The sequence below is a fragment of the Lichenostomus cassidix genome, chromosome 1, assembly GCF_008360975.1.
Source record: "Lichenostomus cassidix isolate B80296 chromosome 1, HeHo_3.0, whole genome shotgun sequence".
In the NCBI taxonomy this organism is placed as follows: domain Eukaryota; kingdom Metazoa; phylum Chordata; class Aves; order Passeriformes; family Meliphagidae; genus Lichenostomus; species Lichenostomus cassidix.
In genome coordinates, this window is record NC_139479.1 from 61,168,889 (window position 1) to 61,181,250 (window position 12,362).

Genomic DNA, 12,362 nt, shown 5'->3' on the forward strand with positions numbered 1-12,362 from the left:
TTGCTGATTTTTTTCATTGCACAACATAACTGCCTTCTTACCTCGTGCTTTTAGAATATGAATGTCATTCCTTTTAGTTTTTTATTTTATTTTTTTTTGCAATATTTCCTTTTTTTACAATGTTAAGTACTCTATGCATTGGTGACTAATAACAGACTCATCTCTTGTACTGAAACATTTCTGCAATGAATTGAAGAAAAACATTGTGTGTTAAGTATGGAAACTACGTATATGGAAGATTCTATAATGTAGGTATAAGTGTTTCAGGAGATGGAAGCAGGGAAATTGCAGTGCTTGATGTTTTTTGCTTTTCATTTAAGACTGGTAGCACTCATAATTTATTCTCATCTTCATAACTAATTTAATGAATACTGGAGTTGCCTTGGGGTTATTTCAAAGACTCCTTTATGGCATAGAAGACCCTGTTAAGAAAAAGTTAAATTTCAAATACGTGATCCTTAAAAGAAGGTAAAATGTTATACAAGGTTTTTTTTTATCTGAACAGAGGAAAATTGCATTATGTATTTTCACTGATGCCTACATATGATAGTATAATGAAGGCTGAGTTCTTTTTAGTCTGTTTCAAGAATGCTGGAATGAAAAGATATTTTGTGTGATTTCTACCACCATCCCCTTTGGGAGCAGATGGTAATGCAAAAATTTCACATTGGGAAAGAATTCCAATTTGAATTCTTTGTTTTATCTATATTTTAGCACTTGATTTGGATGACAGCAAAAGTGACAGATCATTTTTGCTATTTGTAGGAATTTTGAGGGGGAGACTTTCTTACAGTTCAAATGAATGGTTAATCATAAATTTAATTTGACAATTCAATGTAGTGGCTGGGTCTCTTAAATTGTAATGGTTCACTTAGTTCTTGTAGTTACGTAATTTATTATGTTAGAATGATTTAATACTAAAGGTAAAATTTCACTTCAGAGAAGATTAAAGTCTCATTGTTGTGGACTTGCAGACATGGAGTATTTGTTAAGCTACCCCCAAATTTTTCTGATGCATCGTAAATTATCTATGAATAGAATACAAGTCAGATTTTCTTGGCTGTAGCCTATTGGGAAAGAAAAGGCCAAGAGCTGTTTTCATTGCTGTTATGCGATCTTTCTGAAAAATTTACTTTTTTTAAAATTTTGGATTTCTATAAGTAAGCTCTCTGGAGAAATACCTTTTTGATATTTTATAAATACGTCTTTCAATATACATATTTATTACCCCTCCTTTTTAATCCTTTCATTGAAATTAGTGTTGAATTCTTCAAGACTTAAAAAAATTTTAATAAAGTCTATTTGTTGAAGACTTGCATGGAGGCTTGGGCTCAAAGCCCACATCTTACCCACCTGATTTGTAAACTAACCATCCTTATGTATCTGAATAAGCATTAACTTCTCTTGAAGGGAAAAACTCCTTCACTTAAACATTAAATGAATTGCTTGCAATTGTAAACTTACAATAGGTTTTAAGTACTCTGAGGATATTCTGTTTGATTAGCCGTTGGTAATTTGCAAATGTATATGTTTGCTATATTTTGTGAAAATGCATCCTGTTGTGGAGCTAGCTAGAACTAGAATTCTAGATGCTAGAACTTTGCTGTATGTTGCAGGGACTTGGATTAGGAATTCAAAGTTGTGTAATAGCAAATATGACATCAGCTGTCAAAGTTTTTAAAGAAATACAGCTGGCATGCTTATGCTGCTTCAGATTGATGAGTTGTACAGTGCCTAACTATCTGGAGAAACCAGGAAAAGGACTGCAGTGAATGAATTCTTTTTTTTTTTAAACAAGCACCTTATGTGGGAAAGTGATAGGTTCTACTTTTGGGTCCATATACCCATGGTATTGGGCTTTTCTGTGGTAGTTATGTCCATGTCTAGTTCCTAAGAATTAACTTGAAATTCTGCTGAATGGGTTTGAAAAGGAATTAAAATGGTCATAATTCATGTTGGTTTGTTTTCAGTTATTTAAGGAATAGAATACATGCTGTTTCCTGAACTCCACAGGTTTGGAAAAATATCCTGTTTGGTCATGTAAAATGAAAACAAGAAAATAGCTAAGTAATTGCTATGCTGTGCATGTGTATAGTCTCTTACTTCTGTGGTTTTCAGCATTCAATTCTTGGACCAAAATGACATTCCCAGAATGATCCTGGGAAACTTCATACAAATGTAGAACAATGCAGCTGGTATCTAAATGTGTCACACTGAACACCTGAAGTTGACATCTTGACCAAAGAGTCACAAATACAAAATTCAGGACCGTGAGTGTCTTTATAATGATGTGGTGTGTAGATGACTCTAAAAGCCATTACCTGTCCGGTGAGAATTCCAATACAATGGGGGACATATTGAAATCACTTTCTGTTAACAGCCACATGATGCTCCTGATTGTATGCCGAAGGGACGTGCTGGATCATATGCCAACAGGAGGTTTGAAGTCTGACCCTTAATAAGAAACTAAATAGCAGTGCTCTGGCTGCACCAGGAGGCTGTCAAAAGTGTGAGAAGTGTAGGACAATCAAGCTGTGTCCAGTTTTGCCACTGAGCTTTGCTATAGCACCTTATCAGACAACCTTGTAGATCACTTTTGGAGACAAAACAACATTTTTTGTTTGATGTGAGAAAGGGATGTTGTCAGGTAAGTATCTAAAAGCCTGAAGATTCAGAAAATGTCTGCTGTGCCCCTCAGGAGTTATATAACAAAAAGGCACAATTTTGTCTCTTAGAAAATTGCAAAAGAATACTTTATTTTACATTGTTAACTAAAATCCATCTAATTTCCTCTATTGTAGCAACAGTGGCAAGCATTCCTTTTTGGCTGATACAGATGGAATAAGCAAGTGGCAGTAGATGCATGACAAGCAGGGCTGCAGTCCTGCTGCATTTCTCAGTGACATGCAGTACTTTGATGGTGCCATTCACCGGATTTAAATTACTAAAATAAATGATACCACCCTTACTGCTTACTCAGGTCACCTGTATTGTCCCCACCCTCTCATACTTTGTGGGTTTGAATAATAAAGCTGTTTTTTTTAATTTCTCTTTTGCATGGAATTGTGGCCACCCAAGTGTCACATGTAACACTTCTAGTACACTTTTACTCTTCTTAGTGACATCTCATCCCAGGGGTATTAAAAATTATCAGAAGAATGAATTATCTTCCCATTATCTTGTGTGTGAAGTTGTGGAAGTATTTGTTTACAACTGCTCTTTCATAAAACAAGTAACAATATATTTAAATAAAGGCAAAAGTGTTCATTCACATTTCTTCAACTTGTCATTGCCACATCAGTATTCATACTCAGAGCAAAAATATAGACTTTCCCATTTTAACTTGCAAATTAATAACTTAACTAAACTTGAGCTTTTATTCTTGGTCAGTGTTATTCCTGATAATCCATATTACAGAGTATTATGCACTTTCAGTAGTGTTAACAAATATTTCTCTCCAAAAATAAAAGTAATTGATCTGTGGTGGGATGGATGACACTTAACTACAAGTAAAATTTAGACCAAAACAAAGCTGTGCGTGGAATATGTTATTTGAAAGACAAAAGTGATAAGTTCTGGTCTGCATTTTCTCTGGTTCTCAGTTATGAACAAACTAGGTGTATCAGAAGTAGGATCTTCTAAGCATTTTTTGAAAAAGAAAATGAAGTAATTTTAATGTCTGGGAAATTAGCTTTTTTTACCAATGAATGAATTTTTATGATACACAGCTTACACTAATTGCTTAACAGTTGAGGCACTTGAGTGTCTTTTCACCTTACATGGGGTTAGGTCAGAGAAGTTAGATTTATTTTTTTAAAAAGGAAAGAAAGACTTTCCCCGCATAACACACCTTGTCAATCTTCATGTAGTTTGGTAAAAAAAATGGTAGACTGATCATGATTAGTACTAGAATGGTAATTTTTATTGATAAAAGGTAGTGAAAAACTGAAATCTTTCACAGCCAAATATTCCAGCAGGTTTATCAACCATTTGTGTTCCAGCACATCAGTAGAGATGCACCATGACTTAGTGGGACAAATTATATCTTGGGTGGAAATGAGAGACTTCTGCCAGATATGTTAAATTTTTGGTCATTAACATGGTGTAAACATATTGAGCAGAAAAGAGTTTGATGATAAGAAATGGTTTTTTGGATCTCATGTCATCATATGGAGATGCAGATTACAAAAGGGCTAGCTGTGCCCCTTCTGAGTGACTTTGGAGTCCTGCAAATGGGACCAATTACTGTGTTTCAACCTCTCCTCTGAAAACAAGGTCCACTATGTGGCAATGTCAGACCATTTTTCTAAAAATCTGTGTGATTCATGTTAGTGCAGGAATTGCAAATTAAGTAAAACAATAATAAAGAAAAGCAAAACCAGGAGGCTTTTGTATTCTGAAAGTATCAAAACAAGCAAAAGGAGGCAACCAAGGAGTGACTAGAAAATGTTTTACCTTCTATCTACCTGGTAGTTGTTCAACTGGTAATCATGTTTCTCAGTTTAATGCAAGGTGTATTATCATTGCCACTTACGCTTGTTTTCTAATCACTTCACATAATCAGTTACTTCTCCATAGTTTCATCATGAGACATCCATGAAGTTGCAGTAAGTTTTATCAGGTATGACTCCTTTCTCCACGTTATTTTTCTGGGCTTGGTAATGGACACTCTTCAACCTGTGGTATGGAGTTAGGTGGTTCAATGCACTCTCAATTACAGTCCTGAAAGCAGAATTCTGAGATTCCTTTTATTTGTGTCTTGACTATAGTGCATATGAATTACAGATTTCATTCTTTAATGCACTTCTGCAAACTTACTTTTGACTTTTTTTACCAGAGTCTAAATCTGAGGAGGTCAGTTCTGAAATGCTGTTTTTAGTCACTCCAGGGGCATGCAGGATGCAGGTGGTTTGTGCACACAAAGAGCTGGTTATGCTTTTGCTGTCCCATTTCTGTCTTACTGTGTTTATTCTGTGTGCATGATTGACAGCTGTATGATTTAATCATACAGCTTCGTAGACTTAAAATGTCAGTCCATAAATGTAATGATTAAATAGATGTATTTTTGTAGTTTCTACTAGCAATTATTTCAGTCCCCTAAATGAGAGGGGCAGTGTTGTCCATAGATGGGTGTGTGGGTGGCTGGTTATCTTTGAGACTTTGTGTGGAGGTCATGTGCTTTTTCACTATTTCATGATGTCATGTTTTAGTTTTGTATTTTTATTGCACAATATCAGTGCAATAAGTGGAAATACTTCTACTGTTACAGAAGAGCTATGTATTTTTTCATCTACAGTTACATTAATTTAAAATATATAAAATATAAACATATTTTATAATAAGGTGCAAATAAAACACCAAATTATCCATTGTCGCAGAACACACAAAACTAGTCAGGCATTCCCAAGGCTGCCCCAGGTTTCACTGAATTTAACTAAAACACAGCATGGCAGTTTCTGTAGGAAGTTTCTTCTGCATGTGTTGGCTGATTTTGTATGCTTTGGCTTCTCCTTACGCTGCTTAGGTTGTTAATCTTGGGTTAGCAAGTTCATCAGTATCTGTAAAAAGTCAGCCTATTAGCAGCTCTCAATCTCTCAACTCTGAAATTACTCCCTTTTCCATTTGACTGCACTAGGTACTATTGGCATTGTTTTGGGGCTTTTTGGGAAAAAAAAGAAAAAGAAGCCCTTGTTATAAAGTTCTGGCATTTTGTTTTTAAAATATAAGTTGAATGTATCTTAGATATTTATTTTTGGCATGTATTTGCATTAAGTAGGAATTGAGTCTTGTATGTTGTTCCGAAATTAATCCAGCATTTACTGGGTTTATTGGTGTCTTTGGTAAAAGTGTAATATATCATGTAGTTGGTAGTTATGAATAGTTTGCACCAAAACTTGTTTCTCTGGTAAGCAGCTTGTGGATGTAGGTGTTCTCGAATACAGTCCGAATTCTCTCCCATTTTTAAACAAGATCAGTGTATTTTGTTCTCTGAGTTTTCATACTTTAAAAGATGACAGTTACATTGAAATTTATTATCACATTAGAGCTTTGAGTAAACAAAACTCTGTAAAATGACTGCAAATATAGTGTTGTTGCTAGGCAGGTTGGTTCCCTGCTCTGTATCTGCTGGCCTAAGTAAAAAAATTTTGCAGCTTTTGACTCCTGGTAAAGCTAGAACCAGTCATGGTAAGCAAAAAAAAAAAAAAAAAAGTGTCATTTTTTAATTCGTGTATGAATGACCATTTTGACTTCCAGTTTCACTTGCCACTTTTCAGGATAGAAAGATATTTTAAATATTTTCAAGTTTAATTTATTTAAAACTGTACCTTGAAACTTTGCACTAACAGAAAACAGACATTGAACTTCCATGTCTTGGTTTATTTGGTGTACTGTCAGTTCATTAAGGAAGTGAGTGCAAAAAGCTTCCACAGGAGCACAGTGTTCTCTCAAACTCTTACTGCATGTAATTTTGTTCAGTAAGTATTCATTATCTCAGTAAGGCCTTATTTGCTATGCAAAATAGTGTATCTTAGATTGCATTTCAAAAGTATTAGTATTTCTTGGTTTGATTTTAATGTTAAATATCATGTGAGCATATTGATATTATTACATAGTACACTTCATATTGTATAGCTAGTCTAGAGTAAATTGCCACATCAAGTCATTGATGCTTTCCAAAAAAGGTATGGGAATCTAAACTGCTAATAATTTCAAAAATGCTGCATAAGGAATTTAGTGTCCAATTCTTCAGTTTAGACACTTTATTTAACGTAAGTATAGTTAGTGCTACATTTTACTTTATAAGTCTTTATCCCAGGGTATTGTGTGAGGTGATTGTGAATACCAAGCTTTAGATTATTGTACTAGAGAATTTTGCATACTTCTCATGATTTCTGTAAGTACTTTTTCTTGAGACTTCATATTGCTGCTGCTTGTGCTTTTAACAGCTTTCTAACCCACCGTTTGCTATTTTATAAGGTAGATTTTACAGCTGGTTCCATTTAAGCATTTGAATAAAGTCCAGATGGACAGAGGTGTGCAGACCTCATTGGAATGAGCGGATCACATGCACTTCCTCACCCTTGTGAACTTGGGCATAATTTTGGAAGGATTAGAAAGCCTGAGCTCTTCTATCTTAACATTCTGATGTTATGTGATAGCTTCAGTATTTAGAGGAAATAAAAAAAAACACAGATGTCTAGTGACAAAGGCAATACTAGGAAGAAACTATTCCTACGTGTTTATGCTAGAATATTGTGATAATTTATCAATATCTTTCTATTTTTGTATTTTTAATTTTTTGCACTCTTTTTCTGTTCTAATGGCTGCCCTTCGGGATAGGCTGACCTCTGCTCTCCGTATGACATCCTGCAGTCGGATATTCGTCACATTCGAAAGACTGTTGACACTCTGCTCGCCCTCGGGGAGAAACCCCCACAATCAACTTCTACTTTTCGCTCCTGGGATCTATTAGGCTTTTGTCTTTTCCATATACTTTTTATAGTCTTGATGTATATAACTTATCACTGGAATTTGCTAACAGCATAACCTGTTCGCATGTGCGCACAAACTTTCTGCTTTGTCTCTGGCAAATTACAGGTACTTAATTTCCTTCCTTTGCCTTACAAACTTCTCCCTTTCCCTTGCTTCCCTTCCTTGTAATATCTTTATTAATCTCTTGAAGTAGAAAAGAAGAGTAGCATCTTGAAGGCAACTCCCATGTCTTCTATCCCCTCCAGCTCTAGTTAAAGAACTTATGTACCTCTATTTATAGTTTTTCTTCCACGTTGCCTGGACTACACACTAAATGTGTTAAAGCAGTGAAGCTCCTCTTATTCCACTTTTGGGTGAAGGCTAGATGTGTATCACAAGCTAAACAGAACTGAACCTCTTACTTTTTGTGAAAATCCAAGAACGCTGCTGATACTGAAACAGCTTCACGTGGCACTTCCAGCAGTTGATAGTATTTTCTGAGTGGGTGCCAATTATCTCTGCACATACTGTGTTAAGAACACTTAGAGAACTATCTTTCAGATTACTGTTATTTTTTAATTCTTATATATTAACTAGAGTACTGTAACTTTAAGGATTATTGTTCGTCTGTACTGTTCTGATTAAATTCCATACTAGAGTAGTTATGTTTTCCTATGTTGAATAATCTTCTGTCACACAAAACAGTGTTGAACTCCTTTTAAACACTTGCTACATTGCACCCCGAAGGTGACTGTAAATTAGCAGTGGGTGTGAGTAAGCCATAGAATCCAAGGGACTTCAGAATGTTTCAGGATGAAGATAATGCAGTACAGTGAGATAGTTTGGGAATAAGCTGTTAGATTCCTGTGCCTGCCATTCTTTTGTGTGGCATCAAGCAAGTCACATCATTATCTTCTCTGTTTCATCACCTGTGAAATTGCAGATGCTGTTCGTTTGTTTGTGTAACCAATGGAGCAAAGACTATATAGGTAGGAAAACAGATCCTCTGGGAAGACTCTAGCTTTTCCATCCTAGGAAGTTTTAGAGAACAACTTAGACATACATTAGCCAGGAGCTATTTTGGTATGTTTGAACTCTGCCTGTGGTTAGACTGCTGGACTGATGACCTCCATTTCCCTTCCAGTTCTGTGTTCTGTTCATCTGTTCTAAAACTTAAAGTAAGACAATTTTTGTTTTACTCCTTATTGAAATGAAATATACAAATGAAAAGTGATTGAAAAATACAACCCCTCGAGTATAAATCTACTCTTGACATTGCAATATTGGCCTAGATGCTGTCCCCTAAATTTGTAATTCAGTCTCAGGCTAGCTAACCAAAGGACCTCAGTTTTGTGTCTTGGAAATCCATGCATTAATTTCCCCCTGTTTAGTATATGATAAAATTAGCTATAGACTTTTAGAATATTACTATGGTGAGAATTTGTATGTTACTGATTATTCTGGCCATGCAGTTATGATTTAATGCCGCACTGTAAATATTCCCACTCCACAGATACTTGTAAAATTTTATTACAAAACTTTTAAATGCAGTTCTATTCCTGGTTTATGTGGCTTAAATACATAGATATAGAGACATACATATACATAGACACATTGATAAAAAGTAGTAAATGTACTATTAGATACATATTTTAAGATGGCAAAAAAAATTTTAGATGATGGATAAATCAAAATTTTTAAAGAGTTTGGTGTCCAGAAACTTCCAGTGCATACATATAACAACTTTATTGTAAAGAGTATCATCTGTGACCAGGCAAGAATTCAGTGAGTGCTTTGAAGCTCTTTATTTGGGGTATGTAGCTATAGACTTGTGCCCGCATCCTGTGCAGGCCTGTCTTTTAACTGTGTGCCTAGTTTCAGCAATTCCAACACTAGACACTTTGTTTACTCAGAGCCCGACATTTAAGCTTCCACTTTCAACAGATCTTTGTTTTGATTTTGGTTGTCTTGTTTTAATTATTTTACTTTTCTAATGAAACTGAGTAAATGACATTTAGCTTGAATCAGTTCAGAATCTATTTATTATATGTTTCTCTATTATCCAGTGTAGGCATTTGAGACAAAAGTGATGTCTTCTGTAGGGCTTGGATTTTTTTTTGCTCCCATAAGTGGAAAACAGGTCTCCTGTCAATGCTTTGTGTTGTGCCTTCTTTATATAGAACTGGACTACATGTGTTAGTACATTTTTTGCACTTAAAAAATCATGTGGGGAAAGGTTTTGCTACCATCATACAGTACACGTCTGTCTCATTGTCTAATATCACATCTGATTATCCACTGTATCCAGTAGTTTGGAGGGAGGTAAGAGGAGTAGATCAGTGTGTTTGGCGTTTTCAGTGTGCAGAAATGGAAGTTCATGTCTTCAGTGGCTTTGAATGTTCTATCAGATCAGACACTCAGAAACTGAACCACTGTTGTGCCAGCGTAGACCAAGTGAACATCCCCCACTCACAGTGACACTTGACTCAAACTTATCTGAAGTCCTAACTTTGCATATGCTTACCATGCAAACAGAGTTGACAGTTACTTAGGGACCTTTTCTTTATATTCTCAGCTATGACAATACCTGGTATTTAAAGAGTAGCATTATGTACAGTTTCTGGTAGTTAGAGATGGTGAAGCCATCTTATAACCAACTGGGAAATAAACCAAACATCCTTGGTTCATGACAAGTACAGTTGTGCTACCATACATGAAGCTTATCCAGTTTGGTATTTTTTTGGGCTTGTTATTGATTACAGTTCCAAATATATATAAATCTTATAGGGAAAGAAATAGTGAAATTACCCTTACATTTTCAAGTGAGAATATAATGAAGTTTCTCAACATATATTTTGAATGTAGTGCAAATATGAAAAATATCTGTCTTTCCATCTCTGAGGTCAGTAATTCTTCCACTAAATGGAGAACTGAAAACTAAATTATTAATCTATTCTAAGGGTTCTTTGCTAAATTCAGTGTCCTGTTTCTGTGCTGCTGTTCTGTGGCTTTAGTACTTGTGAAACAAACAGTTTAACTCTTTAGAGGTTCCTCACCTTTGAGGAGATGCCAATATTGAGACATCCAGTTAGATAAAATTGGTACTTACTGCTCATAGCTGGTCACATAATTAAGTTGATCATCTTGAGTTAAAAAAAAAAAGTGTGATGTAGTTCACCCCTGTATACGTTAATAACATCAATTATATTTGCTCTTCTTTTTCTTTTCCCATTCAACTTTTTTTCCATTTCAGTGATCATCAGAGATTTTCAAACAATGATTTCTTAATAAATTGGTTTCCAATTTGTACTGTACCCATCATATTAATTATTCTTATATCCTGTGGAGGTCATCTCATCGATACTGCAATAAAATAATAAATACAGCTTGTAGTGGATATATTTGCAGGTAAAATGTGTTTGCACTGGATTACAAGAGACATTTTGATGTGAGGATTTGGCTTTCTTTTTCCTTGATCCAGAAAAAAGAAATATTTTCACATGCAGCAAAATGTGGTGTAGTAGTCTTTCAAATGCCTCTTGTATATTAACGAGTTTTTACAGCTGAAAGCTGAATATAGATCCCGTTGTGCTCCTAAGAAGTGTTCTGCAAGTTGAACTCTGTTTGAATGGGGACTGAATTAGATCTGAGCAAATATTCAATAGAGTTTTCTACTCAATATCCATTAGTAAGTTTCCAAAGTATTTCCATGTCATTGTTTTTCACAAACATTTTACTCCTGTTACAAAAAAAAAAACCAACCAACCAACCAAAACCCAGTTGTACCTGCTGGTTGGAAAAAAAAAAGTTACAGCTGGTTTTGTGAATCTTGGCCATTTCCTTCATTTCTAGAACATAAACTGTATTATGCAGAAAGAGCAGTGGAAAAATACTGCAAAGTTATGATCTATTCTGCTTTGATGATACAAAACACTCATTATATCACTTTCTCAGAATTTAATGTATAAGTTTATGGTATGACTGGTATTTCCCTTGTAAGTATATGTTTTCTTACTGTTTCATGTGTGTCTTGTCTTTATTAAGATTTTTGTTCCTTGCAGTTTCAGGTCACTGTTTTCTAAACATGTTAAAATAAAACTGTGAAGGATTTTGTAAAATATATAGTCTACTTCTAAAATTTTATGGCTCAAGGTCATATTTCTTGAAGAATCCAAAGCCCACCAACCACAATTACAGTTTTATAAATATTTCCAATTTATTAAATACTCAGAATATGCACATATCTAGATGTCTAACTGGCTATGATCCCAGATACATAATTTTGCAGCTGCACTATAGCCTGAATTACTGTGCTTTTTTGTATCTCTTTTCATTTGTATTTGAAATGGTAGTCCAGGGCATCTGGCCATATACAGACATCAACAGTAATAGTGGAAAAGGGAAAAAAAATACAAAATTACATCATTTTAAATTGCGTTAGATATAAGTAAATATTTGCTAGCTTTCTTTTCCTACTCTTTAGAAACAAAACTGGCCTTGACCTGACAAAATGTCAAGTTAGACTATATTGGACATAAGTTTGCTCAAGTGTAATGCCCTGAAGTTTCTTTTAGTGACTTCCCACATCAAAGTAGTTGGCTTCAAACATGAAATGATGGGCATTACATGGACTTAGGTTTTTTAATTTGCAATTTGAAAAATTGAACATTCCAGTATTTGTAGTTTTATTAATGTTTTCCCCCTGTAGATCTGAAATCTCGTATTCTACAAACACAAGGTAGAAAGAAAAAGGCTCTTTCCAAATTGTAGAACTCCATTTCTGTGTATTTTTACTAACAAATACAGACAGTTGGGCCCTGCTGTGATCATGACATGGTCATTTTACCACTTACCAATCTGATATTATGGCAGAAATGTCTTTTTTATAA

The 12,362-nt window shown here is 34.8% G+C and overlaps 1 protein-coding gene across 9 annotated transcripts in view; it reads left to right on the forward strand.

Moving 5' to 3' along the window:
* LRCH1 (leucine rich repeats and calponin homology domain containing 1) overlaps positions 1-12,362 on the forward strand; it is a 117,289-nt gene that overhangs the window by 97,701 nt on the left and 7,226 nt on the right. For 4 of the 9 annotated variants that reach the window (XR_014851933.1, XR_014851934.1, XR_014851935.1 and 1 more), the window contains one exon: positions 7,342-7,599. The exons of the other annotated variants lie outside the window; for them this stretch is intronic. The gene's annotated coding sequence lies outside the window, so the exon portion shown is untranslated. The remainder of the gene's footprint in view (positions 1-7,341; positions 7,600-12,362) is intronic. 9 annotated transcript variants of the gene reach the window in all.